At 39.2% G+C, this 15,325-nt stretch overlaps 1 pseudogene; it reads left to right on the plus strand.

The window, feature by feature from the left end:
* Positions 1-11,583: 11,583 nt before the first annotated feature.
* LOC117717195 (E3 ubiquitin-protein ligase RNF167 pseudogene) lies at positions 11,584-12,628 on the plus strand (annotated as a pseudogene).
* Positions 12,629-15,325: the final 2,697 nt, after the last annotated feature.

The following is a 15,325-nucleotide window of genomic DNA, read 5'->3' on the forward strand; positions in this document are numbered from 1 at the left end:
TCCAAGGCCCCACGTTTGAGGCGCCAGATGTTGGGAAAAAAATATAAGGCTGGGGATCTCAGGGTTCCTCCCACCATGCTGTGGGTAGTCGGCTGGGAATGCTCTGGGTTCCTCCAGCTGGAAGTTGGGCCCAGCTGCTCATTAACTAAAAGCTTCTCCCTGGCTCCTCATGGTTCCTCATAGCGGCACGGCCCCAACACACGAGGAAGCCCTTGGGTTTCCAAGACTGGTTTATTCACATGGCGGATCATGGATGGATCTGGATGCATACCCCCATAAACCCAGGATCGACCTGAGTTAAAAGGGGAGGGAAGAAGGGGGAGGGGCTGAATGTTTAATGGCTTCACCTCTGGCCTTCAGGTACCTCATTAGTATGTAAATCTCTCTAGGGCCTGTTCGAGCCAGCCCTCCACCTGTGTACGTGACTGAAGGGTGAAGGTGGAATGGAGATTAGACCTCGTGTTAGGCCCAACACCACACAAGACAGGAAGTTTGACTGCCAAGACTAATGTCTTGAAAATGAATCTGATGTTCATCACAGAAGATTAATTATATGAATCCTTAGTGAAGCTATTTGCTCAGGACATACAAAGGTAGCTCCATGTCCCTTATTTCATACTTTACAAAGACATGGATGGTATTACTTACTTTAGAACCTATGTTTCAAACATTTACCTGATTGACCATCTTTATTGTCACATATATCCAGGGACTTGCATGAATTGAGTGAAGACGGAATAAAGAAAATAGAGATATATAGACTGAGCTCACTGATGGAAAATTCAATCAGTCTGTTCCCTTCCAAAGTTTAACTGTTTATTATATGCAGTTTAAGAGCAAGATAGAGTTAATGGATACAGCTGAACAAAGAGGTGGAATTATCACATACAGATAAATTAAGAGCCAATTTATGTTGGTGCGTCAAAAAGTCATGTTTGGTTAATTATGGTAAGAATGGTCTCTAAAGGGAGAATAGATTCTGTTTATTAATATCCAATGTAGGATTGGAGATAGAATAGAAATTTTCTACATACATATTTAACATCCAAACACACAGAAAGACTTTACAACTGTTCAAAGTTGTAGCGGAAGACATCCACATTCTCATGAGTCTAGGCTATGGGATACTTGACATGGTCATACTACTACCATAACACAAATATGATCAGGCATTACTTCTCTATTATTAATTTAGTTAAAATACTAATTACTCCTACCCAGTAGACTATGTTTGATAATGTATGATTAGCAAGTCCATGTAGTAAGAGTTCCACTTAGGTTAATGTCATTGTAAAAGTTTCAATGTGGACTACAAATGAACTAAGTACTATGGTTATATCAAGAAACCAGAACAGTCTTTTTGCTGGGGCAGACTCCGAGGTAGTCTGCTCTCATAAAGACACCATATCCTGACCCATCCTAGAGGAAAAACTGCTATCAGAGCAGTAGGTAAGAACCTTACCCCCAAACCCTATGCCCCAGAGCTGCAGTTGGGAGCCTGGAGCACTTAGGACCTATCACCAAACCAAAACTCACCCTCCAGGATATCACACCCCTTCAGACTCTTGCTTGATTCTTTCTCCTGGGGCAGACTCTTAGAAGGTCTGGACACACGAGGACACCATATCCTAACCCATCCTGGAGGAAAAACTATGCACAGAATAGTGGAGAATTCACTGCACTCAGAGCAGTTGAGGAAGCTGAGACTCCCAGGAGCTCTAACACACACAGGCTAATATGATTTTAGGATCCTAGACTCAGTCTGAGTCCAAGGAATTCTTCCACCAAGGAGCTCAGGCTCACAGAATCACAGAGACAGCTGGACTCTGAGGAGTTCTGACACAAGCAAGATAACAGGAGAGACAGGCTCCATCAAGTCAGAGACAGTGAGTGCAGGAAGCACTAGAGAGATAATCAGGTGGCAAAATGCTAGTTCAGAACATAAGCCACAGAAACCAAGGATGCATGATATTATAAGAACCCAGTATCAACAAAGTATCAACAAAACCAGGAGCTGGTTCTTTGAGAAAATCAACAAGATAGATAAACCCTTAACCAGACTGACCAGAGGGCACAGAGACAGTATCCAAATTAATAAAATCAGAACTGAAAAGGGCACCATAACATCAGACACCAAGGAGATTCAAAAACTCATCAGATACTACTACAAAAGCCTATATTTAACAAAAGTAGAAAATCTGGATGAAATGGACAAATTTCTAGACAGATACAAGGTAGCAAAGTTAAATTAGGAGCATATAAACATCTAAAATGTCCCATAGCCCCTAAAGTAATAGCAGTAGTCAATAAAAGTCTCCCCAGCAAAAAAACAAAACAAACAAACAAACAAACAAACAAAAAACAACTAGGACCCGATGGTTTTCATGCACAATTCTATCACACATTCAAAGAAGATTTAATAGTAATACTCTTCAAACTATTGCACAAAATAGAAACAGAAGGAACACTACTCAATTCGATCTATCAATTGCGCTCATACCTAAACCACACAAAGACACAACAAAGAAAGAGAACTTTAGACCAATCTCTCTTATGAATATCTATGCAAAAAGATTCAAGAAGGTTCTTACAAGCTGAATCAAAACAATCATCCAACATGATCAAGTAGGATTTATCCCAGGAATGCAGAGATGGTTCAATGTATAGAAATTCATCAACTTAATCTTCTATATAAACAAACTCAAAAACAAAAACACATGATCATCTCACTGGATGCAGAGAAAGCATTTGACAAAATTCAACACTGCTTCATGGTAAAAGTCTTGGAAAGGACAGGAATTCAAGGCCCATACCTAAACATATTAAAAGCAATAAATAGCAAGCCAGTAGCCAACATCAAACTAAATGGAAAGAAACTTGAAGCAATCCCACTAAGATCAGAGACTAGACAAGGCTGCCCACTCTCTTCCTACCTATTCAATATAGTACTAGAAGTCCTAGCCAGGGCAATTAGACAACAAAAGTGTGGGGACAAACCTCTTGGGGGAAGGGAGGTCCTGCAGCGGGTCCAGGGCTCGCTTCCCACACCGCTGGCCTGTGGAGGGTCCCACATTCATGCAGCCCAGCCATTGCACACAGGCATTGGCAGCTGTGGTTCAGGGTTCTAGAAGTTGGCAATCTGCTGGCAGCAGGCCCAGGCGACACGTGGAGTTTCCCAAAGCTTTTATTGTTCATGCCTTGATGAATGGGTATAGATGGTATGTGCTTCCCCCCAAAAGCCAGGCTCACCTGGCCTTTTATAGGGAAGGGGAAGAGGGGAGGGAGTAACTTAATTAGCTATGCCCCTGGCCTTTTGATAACTCATTAATATTTAAATCTCTGGAGGTGGAGACTTGTTAATCATGTCCTCTACCTGTGTCCTACGTGATTGATGGGCACAGGTTAAATGGAGTTACCGCATCCAAGGCTCAACACAAAAGGAATGCAAAGGGATAAAAATAGGAAAAGAAGAAGTCAAAATTTCACTATTTGCAGATGATATGATAGTATACTTAAGTGACCCCAAAACATCCACCAGAGAACTCCTAAATTTGATAGACAACTTCAGCAAATTGGTTGGATATAAAATTAACCCAAACAAATCAGTATCCTTCCTCTATTTAAAGGATAACAGGGTGAGAAAGAAATTACAGAAATGACAACCATCACAATAGTCACAAATAACATAAAATATGTTTGTGTGAATCTAACTAAGCAAGTGATAGATCTGTATGACAAGAATGTCATTAAAATTCCAACTCAATTCTTCATAGATATAGAAAGAGTAATTTGCAAATTTATTTGGAATAACAAAAACCTAGGATATCGAGAACTATTCTCAACAATAAAAGAACTTCTGAGGAAATCACCATCCATCCCTGACCTCAAGCTCTACTATAGAGAAATAGTGATAAAAACTTCATGGTATTGGTACAAAGACAGGTGGGAAGATTAATGGAATAGATTTGAAGACCCAGAAATGAACCTACACACCTATGGTAACTTGATCTTTGACAAAGTAGCTAAAAGTACCCAGTGGAAAAAGGACAGCATTTTCAAAAAATGGTGCTGGTACAACTGGAGGTCAGCATGTAGAAAAATAGAAATGGTTCCATTCTTATCTCCTAGTACAAAGATCAAGTCCATCTGGATAAAGGACCTTCACATAAAACCAGATACACTGAAACAAATAGAAGAGAAAGTGAGGAATAGCCTCAAATACTTGAGAAAAGGAAAATATTCCAAAGCAGAACAACAATGGCTTATGCTCTAAGATCAAAAATTAACAATACAGACCTCATAAAATTGCAAAGCTTCTGTAAAGCAAAAGACACTGTCATTAAGACAAAACTGCAACCAACAGATTAGGAAAATATCTTCACCAATCCTACATCCAGTAAAGGGCTAATATCCGATATATACAAGAAACTCAAGAAACTAGACTCCATACAACGAATAACCCTACTAAAAATGGGGTAAAGAGCTAAACAAACAATTTTCAACTGAGCAATTTCAAAAGGCCAAGAAGCACCTAACAAAATGTTCAATATCCTTAGTCATCAGAGAAATGCAAATCAAAACAACTCTGAGAATCCACCTCACACCAGTCAGAATGGCTAAGATAAAAAAAACTGAGGTGATAGCAGATGCTGGTGAGGGCATGGATAAAAAGGAACACTCCTCAATTGTTTGGTGGGATTGCAAGCTGTACAACCACTCTGGAAGTCAGTCTGGCAGGTTCATAGAAAATTTGACATAGCATTATCTGAGAACACAGCTATACCACTACTGGGCATATACCCAGAAGATGCTCCAACATATAACTAGGGCACACACACTTCTATGTTCATAGAAGCCTTATTTATAATAGCCAGAAGCTGTACAGAATCCAGATGTCATTCAATGGATGAATAGATACACAATATGTGGTACATTTACACAAGGGAGTATTACTAAACTATTATTAGGCTAATGGATGGAACTAGAAAATATCATCCTGATGAGGAAACCCAATCCAAAAAGAAAATACATGGTATGCACTCACTCATAAGTGGATATTAGCCCAAAAGCTTGCAGTACCCAAAATACAACTCACAGACCACCTGAAACTCACAAAAAAGGAAGACCAAAGAGTGGCTGTTTCAGTTTTCATTAGAAGAAGTAACAAAATACTCATGGGAGCAAATATGGAGACAAAGTGTTAGAAATGAACTGAAGGAGGGGCTATCCAGTGGTTGCTCCACCGGGGTATCCATCCCATGTGCAGTCACCAAAGACAGTTGCTGATGTGGATGCCAGAAAGTGCATGTAGACAGATGCCTCATAAAACTGTATCCTTAGAGGTCTGCCAGCGCCTGACATATACAGAGGTGGATGCTCACAGCTAAACATTAAACTGATCACAACGTTCCCAATGGAGAAGTTAACAAAAAGACTGAAGGAGCTGAAGGGGTTTGAGGCCCCATGGGGAGAGCAAAAAATACCAACCAATCAGAATTCCCAAGGTCTAAACCACCAGTCTGGGAGCACATAGGAAGAGACCCATGGCTCTAGCTGTATATGTAGGGGAGGATGGCCTTGTTGTTCATAAGTGGGAGTGGAGATCTTTTGTTCATTGAAGGCTTGATTCACCAGTGTGCAGGAATTTGAGGTCAGAGAGGTGGGAGTGTGTGGGAGGGTGCACATCCTCATAGAAGCAAAAGGAGGGGGAATGGTATGGGGGTTTCTGGGTTGGGTGGTAATGGGGAAAGAAGAAAACATCTGAAATGTAAATAAAATATGCAATAAAATTATTAACTCCATAAAAACCCAAAACAACAACAACAACAAAAACCCAAAACAGGAAAATCTGAACAATACTAATGTTTGAGGTATCTTAGCATCTTGGTGGTGATATGGTAGCAAAGTTTATGGAATGCTACCATTCGATAAAATTAGGCAGAGTCTATGTTGAATGTATTTTGTATAACTGCACATTAGCATAAAATTATCTCGATGATTTTTTTCAGTTACATAAAAAAAGAAATCAGAACAATGTCACATTAGCTAAAAATGGCAGAAGGTCTTGCTATAAAATGATTTTAAATATGATAGTGCTTTAAATATTTTATTTCAATAAGATTCTCTACAATTAGGGTGCTAGGGCACTACAGATAAACTGGACCAAAATGTATATGGACTTAATCTACAGTTAATAAAACAACTATGTTTATTTCTCAATAAAAATACATTTTAAAATTTTAACATAAATTGAGAAAGAAAAACAAATATCTCAGTGTTTTAAAATTTTTGCCATGCTACCTTTTGAGATTCTGGGAAAATAAATCAATATTCCTTCTTCCAGTTTGAACCTGTGCCTAGAGCAGATTTGGGGTGCTTTCTCTGCACCCACTCATACAACATCCAGAAGAAGTCTGACTCCCAGTTGCTCTGACACACCACCAAGGACCACAGTTGAGGCTACAACATCTGCTCTAACACCAGGAGTAACTGGGACTAGGGAAGTTAGGACCCCACACACCCACACCCAGCCAGTAGCATGGGTTCTTTCCAGTTTGAACTTGCACCTGGAGCAGACCTGAGGTGCTTGCTGTGAACCCACTCATATAACACCAAAAGAGAGCCTGACTACCAGGGGCTCTGAAATGCCCAGGATCCCAGTCCTACAATGCCCAGAAAAACTCTACTTCCAGGTGCTGTAACATACACTGCATCATAGGGAGCAGGAACCCCTGCCCAGCCAGAGGCATGAATTTTGTCCTGTTTGAACCTTCACCTGGAGCAGACCTGGGTCACTGGCTCTACACCCACTCTTACCACATCCAGAGGAAGCTTGACTCCCAGGTGATCTGACAAGCCCAGGATCACAGATGAGATCACAACATTTGCCCAAACATCTAAAGTAAATGGGACCCCAGGAATCCAGTAACATGGCAAACCCTACTCAAACAATGGTACAGATTCCTTCCAGTTTGAAAATATACCTGGAGCAGACCAAAGGATCTCCACACCACCCATTGCTGCAACACCCAGAGAAAGCTTGATTCCCAAGTGCTCTGACACAACAAAATATTAGGAGCTTGGTCACACCAGGATTTTATGATCTCAGAGGCAGCTTGACTCTCAGGAGCTCTGAAACACCCAGAATTTCAGGATCACAGCATCCCAGAATGCTAGGATCAGAGATAGCTATAATCCAAAGAGGACTGATGCAACAAGGATCAAGAGAGGGAGAGGATCCAGTCAGAGACAACAAGGGCATGAGCAATAGAGATAACCAGATGAACAAAAACAACAGAAACCAAGGTTACTTGACATCATCAGAACCCAGTTCTCCCACCATAGAAAGTCCAAGATACACCATCACACTGGGAGAGCAAGATTAGAATTTAAAATCACATCTCATGATAAAGATAGAGGACTTTAAGAAGGACATAAATAACTCATTTAAAGAAGTACAGGAGAACACAAGTAAACAGCTATAAGTCCTTAAAGAAGAAACACAAAAATCCTTAAAAGAATTACAGGAAGTGCATGCTGACAAGAGCATGATATAACTGTCTCCTTAGAGGTCTGACAGAGTCTGACATATTCAGAAGCAAATACTCACAGCTAACCATTGATCTGATCAAGGGGTTCCCAATGGAGGACTTAGAAGACTGAAAGAGTTGAAAGGGTTTGTGGCCCCAGGAGGAGAGCAACAATACCAACCAACCAGAGCTCCCCAGGGTCTAAACCACCAGTCTGGGAGCACATAGGGAGGGACTCATGACTCCAGCTGTATAGGTGGAAGAGGATATCCTTGATCCCATGAAGGCTGAACACCGAGTGGAAGGGGGGAGGATTTGAGGGTGGGGAGATGGGAGTTGGGTATAGTTGGGGGCACATCCTCATAGAAGCAGGAGGAGGGGGATGGGATGGGGGTTTCTGGGTGGGTGGGGATGGGGTAAGGGGATAAAATCTGAAATGTAAATATAATATTCAATAAAAAATTCACATGTAAAAGAAAAATAATTACAGGAAAATATAAGCAAACAGGTGAAGATATTGAACAAAACCATCCAAGATCTAAAAATGGAAATAGAAACATTAAAGAAAATTTAAAGGGAGATAACCCTGGAGATAGAAAGCCTTGGAAAGAGATCAAGAGTCTTAGATGTAAGCATCACCAAGAAATTATAAGAGATATAATAGAGAACCTCAGTTGCAGAAAATGCCATAGAAAACATTGACATAACAGTCAAAGAAAATGGAAATGAAGAAATATTCTAAAGCAAAACATCCAGGAAATCAAGGACAAAATTAGAAGATCAAAACTAAAGATAATAGGTATAGAAGGGAGTAACGATTCCCAACTTAAAGGGGCAGTAAATATATTCAAGGAAATTATAAAAAAAAAAGAAAGAAACTTCACCAACAAGAGAGAGAGAGAGAGAGAGAGAGAGAGAGAGAGAGAGAGAGACCAGTGAACATACAAGAAGCCTATAGAACTCCAAATATACTGAGCCAGAAAAAAATTCCTCTCATTATACAATAAACAAAAGACCAAATACAAAAACCGAAGAAAGAATATTAAAATAATTAAGGGAGAAAGGTCAAATAGCATATAAAGGCAGACCTACCAGTATTACACCATAATTCTCAACAGAGACCCTAAATAAAATAAATGGATTTAGCAGATATTTATAGAATGTTTTATCCTAAAACATATAAATATACCTTTTTCTCAGCACCTCATGGCACCTTCTCCAAAACTGACTATATAATTGGTCACAAAACAGGCCTCAACAGATACAGAAAGATTGAAATAATCCTGTGCGACTTATCAGATCACCACAGACTAAGGCTGGTTTTCAATAAAACTGACAACAACAGAAAGCCCACATACACATAGAAACTGAATAATGCTCCACTCAATGATAACTTGGTCAAGAAAGAAATAAAGAAAGAAATTAAAACTTTTTAGAATTCAATAAAAATGAAGGCACAACATACCTAAACTTCTGGGAAAAAATAAATGCAGTCGTAAGAGGCAAATTCATAGCTCTAAGTGCCTCTAAAAAGAAACTGGAGAAAGCATACACTAGCAGCTTGATAGCATGGTTGAAAGTTATAGAACAAAAAGAAGCAAATACACCCAAGAGGAGTAGATGGCAAGAAATAAACAAACACGGGGCTAAAATCAACCAAGTAGAATCAAAAAGAACTATACCAAAAAACCAATAAAACCAGGAGCTGGTTTTTTGAGAAAATCCACGAGATAGATAAGCCCTAATGGAGAATAACTAGGCAGCACAGAGACAGTATCAAAATCAACAAAATCAGAAATGAAAAGGGATACATAACAAAAGAAACTGAGAAAATAAAAAAAAAAAAAATCAACAGATCCAACTACAAAAGCCTTTACTCAACAATAGTTGAAAATGTGGATGAAATGGACAATTTTCTAGATAGATACCAGGTATCAAAGTTAAATCAGGATCAGAAAAACCATCTAAAATGTCCCATAATCCCTAAAGAAATAGAAGCAGTCATTAAAAGTGTCCCAACCGAAAAAAGCACAAGAACAAAAGCATTTAGTGCAAAATTCTATCAAAGTTTCAAAGAAGATCTAATACCAATAGTGTTCAAACTATTCCACAAAATAGAAACAGAAGGAACACTACTCAATGTGATTTTTAAAGCTACAATTGCACTTATACCTAAACCACACAATGATCCCCCCAAAAAAGAGAATTTCAGAACTACTTCCATTATGAACATCAATGCAAAAATACTCAATAAAATTCTCACAAACTAAATCTAAGAACACATTCAAAATGATCTTCCAAGATGATCAAGTAGGCTTCATCTCAGGGATTCAGGGACACTTCAATATACAAAAATCCATCAATGTAATTCACTATATAAACATACTCTAAAGGGGGGAAAAACCACATGATCATCTCATTAGATGCTGAAAAGCATTTGACAAAATTCAACACAACTTCATGATAAAAGTCTTAGAAAAATCAGAAATTCAACACCAGTACCTAAACATAGTAAAAGAAATAAACAGCAAACCAGCAGCAGACATCAAACAAAATGGAGAGAAACTTAAAGCATTCTTACTAAAATCATGGACTGGAGAGGACTACACACACTTTCCCTGCCTATTCAATATAGTATTTGAAGTGAAGTCCTAGCCAGAGCAATTTGATAACAGAAAGAGGTCAAAGGGACACAAATTAGAAAGAACAAAGTCCTAATATCACTACTTGCAGATGATATATGAGTATACTCAAGTAATGCCAAAATTTCACCAGAGAACTCCTAAAACTGATAAATAACTTCAGCAATGTGGCTGGATATGACATTAATTCAAACAAATCAGTAGCCTTTCTCTACTCAATGGATAAACAGGCTGAGAAAGAAATTAGGGAAATGATACACTTCACAATAGTTACAAATTACGTAAAATACTTTGGTGTGTCTATAATCAAGCAAATGAAAGATCTATATGAAAAGATTGTCAGGTCTCTGAAGAAAGAAATTGAGGATCTTTAGATGCAATGAACTCTAATGCTTATCAATTGGCAGGATTAATATAGTAAAAATGTCCATTTTGCTGAAAGAAATCTACAGATTCAATGCAAGCCAAATCAAAATTCCAACTCAGTTTTTCATAGAGTTAGAAAGAGTGATTTGCACATTCATTTGGAATAACAAAAAACAAAAACAAAAAACCCAATATAGCGAAAACTATTTTTAACAATAAAAGAACGAATATTCATAATAAAAGGCGAATATTCATCCCTGACCTTAAGGTTTATTACAGAACAATAGTGATAAAAACTGTATGGTATTGGTACAGTGACAGGCAGATAGATCAATGGAATAGAATTGAAGACGCAGAAATGAACCCACACACCCATGGTCACTTGATCTTGATCTTTGACAAAGGATCTAAAACCATCCAATACAAAAAAAAAAAAAGAATTTTCTACAAATGGTGTTAGTTCAACTGCAGGTTAGCATGTAGAAGAATGCAAATCAATCCATTCTTATCTCATTGTACAAAGTTCAAGTCCAAGTGGATCAACGACCTCCACATAAAACCAGATATATTGAAATTAAAAGAGAAAGTGGGGAAAAGCCTTGAACACTTGGGCACAGGAGGAATATTTCCTAAACAGAACACCAATGGCTGATGCTCTAAGCTCAGCAATAGACAAATGGGACTTCATAAAATTACAAAGCTTTTGTAATACAAAAACACTGTCAATAGGACAACGTAGCAACCAACAAGTTGGGAAAAGGTTTGTTTTTTTGTTTTTTGTTTTTGTTTTTGTTTTCCAATCCTACATCCATTAGAGGTATAATATACAAAATATACAAAGAACTAAAGAAGTTAGAATCCAGTGAACCAAATAAACCTATTAAAAAATGGGGTACAGAGTTCCTTCCTGACATCTCCATGTAGCTGAGAAGTGGGACCTAGGGGTGGTTGGACCCCTGGGATCCTGAAGGAGAGGCAGAGAAGCCCGCAGGCTTCTGCTCCTGCTATCAATTCATGACCTTCTCAGCTTTACCCCTCCTGCTGCCATGCACCCTGAGGCCTTCCTGCTTCCTGTTGTTGTGGCTACTGTGCTATGGGGAGCAGCCTGTATCTGAGGGCTTATTCCAGTGACTTCAGAACACAATGCCAGCATGAACTTTGCAGACCTTCCAGCTCTATTTGGGGCCACTCTGAGTGATGAGGGACTCCAGGAGTTCCTTGTGGAGGCCCACGTAGAAAATGCTTGGAGTCCTTTTGCTCCACCACCCTCAGCCCCAGTCAATGGGGCTGCTTCACTGCGCTGCTTCGGAGACTCGACTGCAACTTTCACCTCAAGGTCCTAAATGCTGAGAAAGCTGGGTATGGTGCAGCTGTGATACACAATGTGAATTCCAATGAACGTCTAAATATGGTGTGAAATAGTGAGGAAATTCAACAACAGATCTGGATCCCATCTGTATTTATCGGAGAAAGAAGTGCAGAGTACCTACAAGCCCTTTTTGTTTGTGAGAAGTGGGCTCAGGTGCTTCTGGTTCCAGACAATAGCTTCCCCTTGGGCTATTACCTCATTCCTTCTACTGGGATTTTAGGACTGCTGGTTTTGGCCATGGGAACAGTACTGATAGTTCAAAGTATCCAGCACCAAAATGGCTTCAACGGAACCAACTTACCAAAGAGCAACTGAAACAGATTCCTACCCATGACTATCAAAAAGGAGATCAATATGATGTCTGTGCCATCTGTCTGGATGAATATGAAGATGGGGACAAGTTTTGGGTACTTCCCTGTGCTCATGCTTATCACAGTTGCTTCATGGACCCCTGGCTCACTCAGACCAGAAAGACCTGCCCTATCTGCAAACAGCCCATCCACCGAGGTCCTGGGGATGAAGAGCAAGAAGAAGAAACTCAAGGGCAAAAGGAAGGTGGTGAAGGGGAGCCAAGGGACCAACCTGCTTCAGAATGGACCCCACTCTTGGGCTCTATCCCTGCTCTTCCCACCTCCTTTGGATCCCTAGTCCCTGTTCCCCTGGTCTTTCCTGAGCCCTCCACAGATCCTTCACTTTCTCCTTCATCTACTGCCCTGGCCTGACACCCTCATACTTACTACCTCTGGTGACCTATTTGCACAAACTCTTTTTTTCAGTCTAATAAGCTGAGGGGGAGGAATAGGGGACATTTCCACCACAGGTTCATGAACCTAACCTCATCCTTTTGGAGGGGGCTAGGAGACATAGGAATATGATCTTCACTTCTTGGATTAATAATTTTTTGTGGAAAAAAATGGGGTACAGAACTAAACAAGGAATTCTCAACTGAGGAATATCAAATGGCCAACAAGCACCTAAAGGAATGTTTACCATCTTTAGTTTTCAGAAAAATGCAAATCAAAACAAATCTGAAATTCCACCTTACACCAGTCAGAATGGTTAAGATCAAAAACTCACGTGACAGCAGATGCTGAAGATGATGTGGAGAAAAAGGAACACTCCATTGAGGGTGTGTTTGCAAGCTGGTACAACTACACTAAAAATCAGTCTGGATATTTCCCAGAAAATTGGATATAGTACTACCTGAGGACTCACTTATTCCACTTCTAGACATATACCCAAAAGATGCTCCAACATATAATAAGGACTCCAACATATAACAAAGTTCTACTATGTTCATAGCAGCCTTATTTATAAGAGACAGAAGCTGGACAGAATCCACATGTCATTCAATGGAGGAATGGATACAGAAAATGTGGTACATTTACACAATGAAGTTCTACTCAGCTACGAAAAACAATGAATTCATGAAATTCTTAGGCAAATGGATGTAATTAGAAAATATCACCCTGAGTGAGGTAACTCAATCACAAAAGGACACACATGGTATGCACTCACTGATGTGTGCATATTAGTCCAGAAGTTTGAAATATCCAAGATACAATTCATGAACCACATGAAGCTCAAGAAAATGGAAGATCAAAGTGTGAATGTTTCAGTCCTTCCTAGAAGAAAAAAATATTCATTGAATGTTTTGTAATAAGGTGACAAAATATGGAGCAGAGACTGAAGGAAAGGCCATCCAGAGACTGGCCCAGCTGAGGAGCCATCCCATATAGAGACACCAAACCTAGACACTATTGCCAATTCTAAGAAGTGGTTGCTGACATGAGCCTGATACAACTGTCTCCTGAGAGGCTCTGCCAGAGCCTGACAAATACAGATGTTAATGCTGATAGTCAACCATTGGACTGAGCACAGGGACTCCATTGGAGGAGCTAGGAAAAAGACTGAAGGAGCTTAAGGGGTTTGCAACCTATAGGAAGAACAACAATTGCAACCCCCCAAACCCCCAGAGCTCCCAAGTAACCTAAACCACCAAAGAGTATACGTGGAGGGATCCATGGCTCTATCCTCATATTTAGTAGATGATGGCCTTGTAGGGTGTCAGTGGGAGGAGGAGCAGCCCTGATGCCCCAGAGTAGAGGGATTTCAAGGCAAGGAGGTAGGAATGGGTGGTTGCAGGAGCACCCTCATAGAAGAAGGGGGATGGGGGTTAAGATAAGGGTCTCTGGAGGGAAATCTGGGAAAGGGGATAATATTTAAAATGTAAATATATAAAATATCCAATAAAAATTAATAAATAAAAAATCAATATTCTCAGGAATTCTTGGAAACCTCATAATTATAGAGATTTAAAACCTGCTTTTGACAGTCTTCACAAGTTATTATTTAAACAGCTAGAGTTATTGATTTAACACTAAAGTACTCTCACTTCTGAAGTACACAAAAATACTCATAACATACAGGAATATATGAACTGCAGAAAATAATTTAAAATTCAGATCTCACAGTAAGATAAGAACCATCATGTTAATGTAATATTTTAAAGCAAGTTTAATGAATTAAGTAATTACATAATATTAATTTATTTTTAATAAACATATTTATTAGTAAATAAGCTTTGCACATCTTTGCTTGTGTATAGTGGTCAGAGGACAATAGTCTGAAAACAGCTCTCTCCTTTTATTATGTGGGGGCCCAGGGATTGAATTCAGGTCACTGAAGTACAAGAGGTCTTTGGCTATGGAGAAATACTTTTGAACAATTATGTTTTTATTGTGATCTTGCTGAGAAGGAATCTTTATCCAAATACATTTTTCTTTTCTTTTTATTTATTTATTTTCAAGAAAATACAGAGTATACTGCCTTGTTTATTGTTATAGAATACATATTACACTTACATCTTATTTCAAAATGTAGACACTCCATTAAATTATTGACAGGTTATAACTTTTCCTCAATCCTCAAACACTGTTCACTCTTTCTTTAGTGAAGTTCACAGTTCTTAAGTTTTAATGCTCAGTTCTGGGGAGACTATGATTATTTTAGCATGTGTATGGTACACAGCAGGGAAAGTCAAAAATAAGCTGCAAGTACTATATACGACATGGCTCTTGATTTTCTCTTTCAAGTCCACCTCTCACTTGCACATGGAAGAATGTGCTATTTGTCATTCTAGACTTTTGTGGGGAGCTGAGAGAAGGCAGCTATCACCCTTGCAGCCATCTTGAGCCATATACCCTGAGAAGAGACTTGATTACAATAGCCTAAAACAGCTGAGCACACTCTGATGACATCTTGTTTTAGATACCCAGGATTTTCCCTTGGGTGTGTGAGACTTAAAGGTGTGTGACTTAAGGGCATGACTTAGAGACCAGATTTAGAGACAAGACCTAAGGGCATGACTTAAAGGTGTGACTTAAAGGTGTGGCTTAAAAGTGAGACATATAAAAGGT

The sequence above is a fragment of the Arvicanthis niloticus genome, chromosome 11, assembly GCF_011762505.2.
Source record: "Arvicanthis niloticus isolate mArvNil1 chromosome 11, mArvNil1.pat.X, whole genome shotgun sequence".
Classification (NCBI taxonomy): domain Eukaryota; kingdom Metazoa; phylum Chordata; class Mammalia; order Rodentia; family Muridae; genus Arvicanthis; species Arvicanthis niloticus.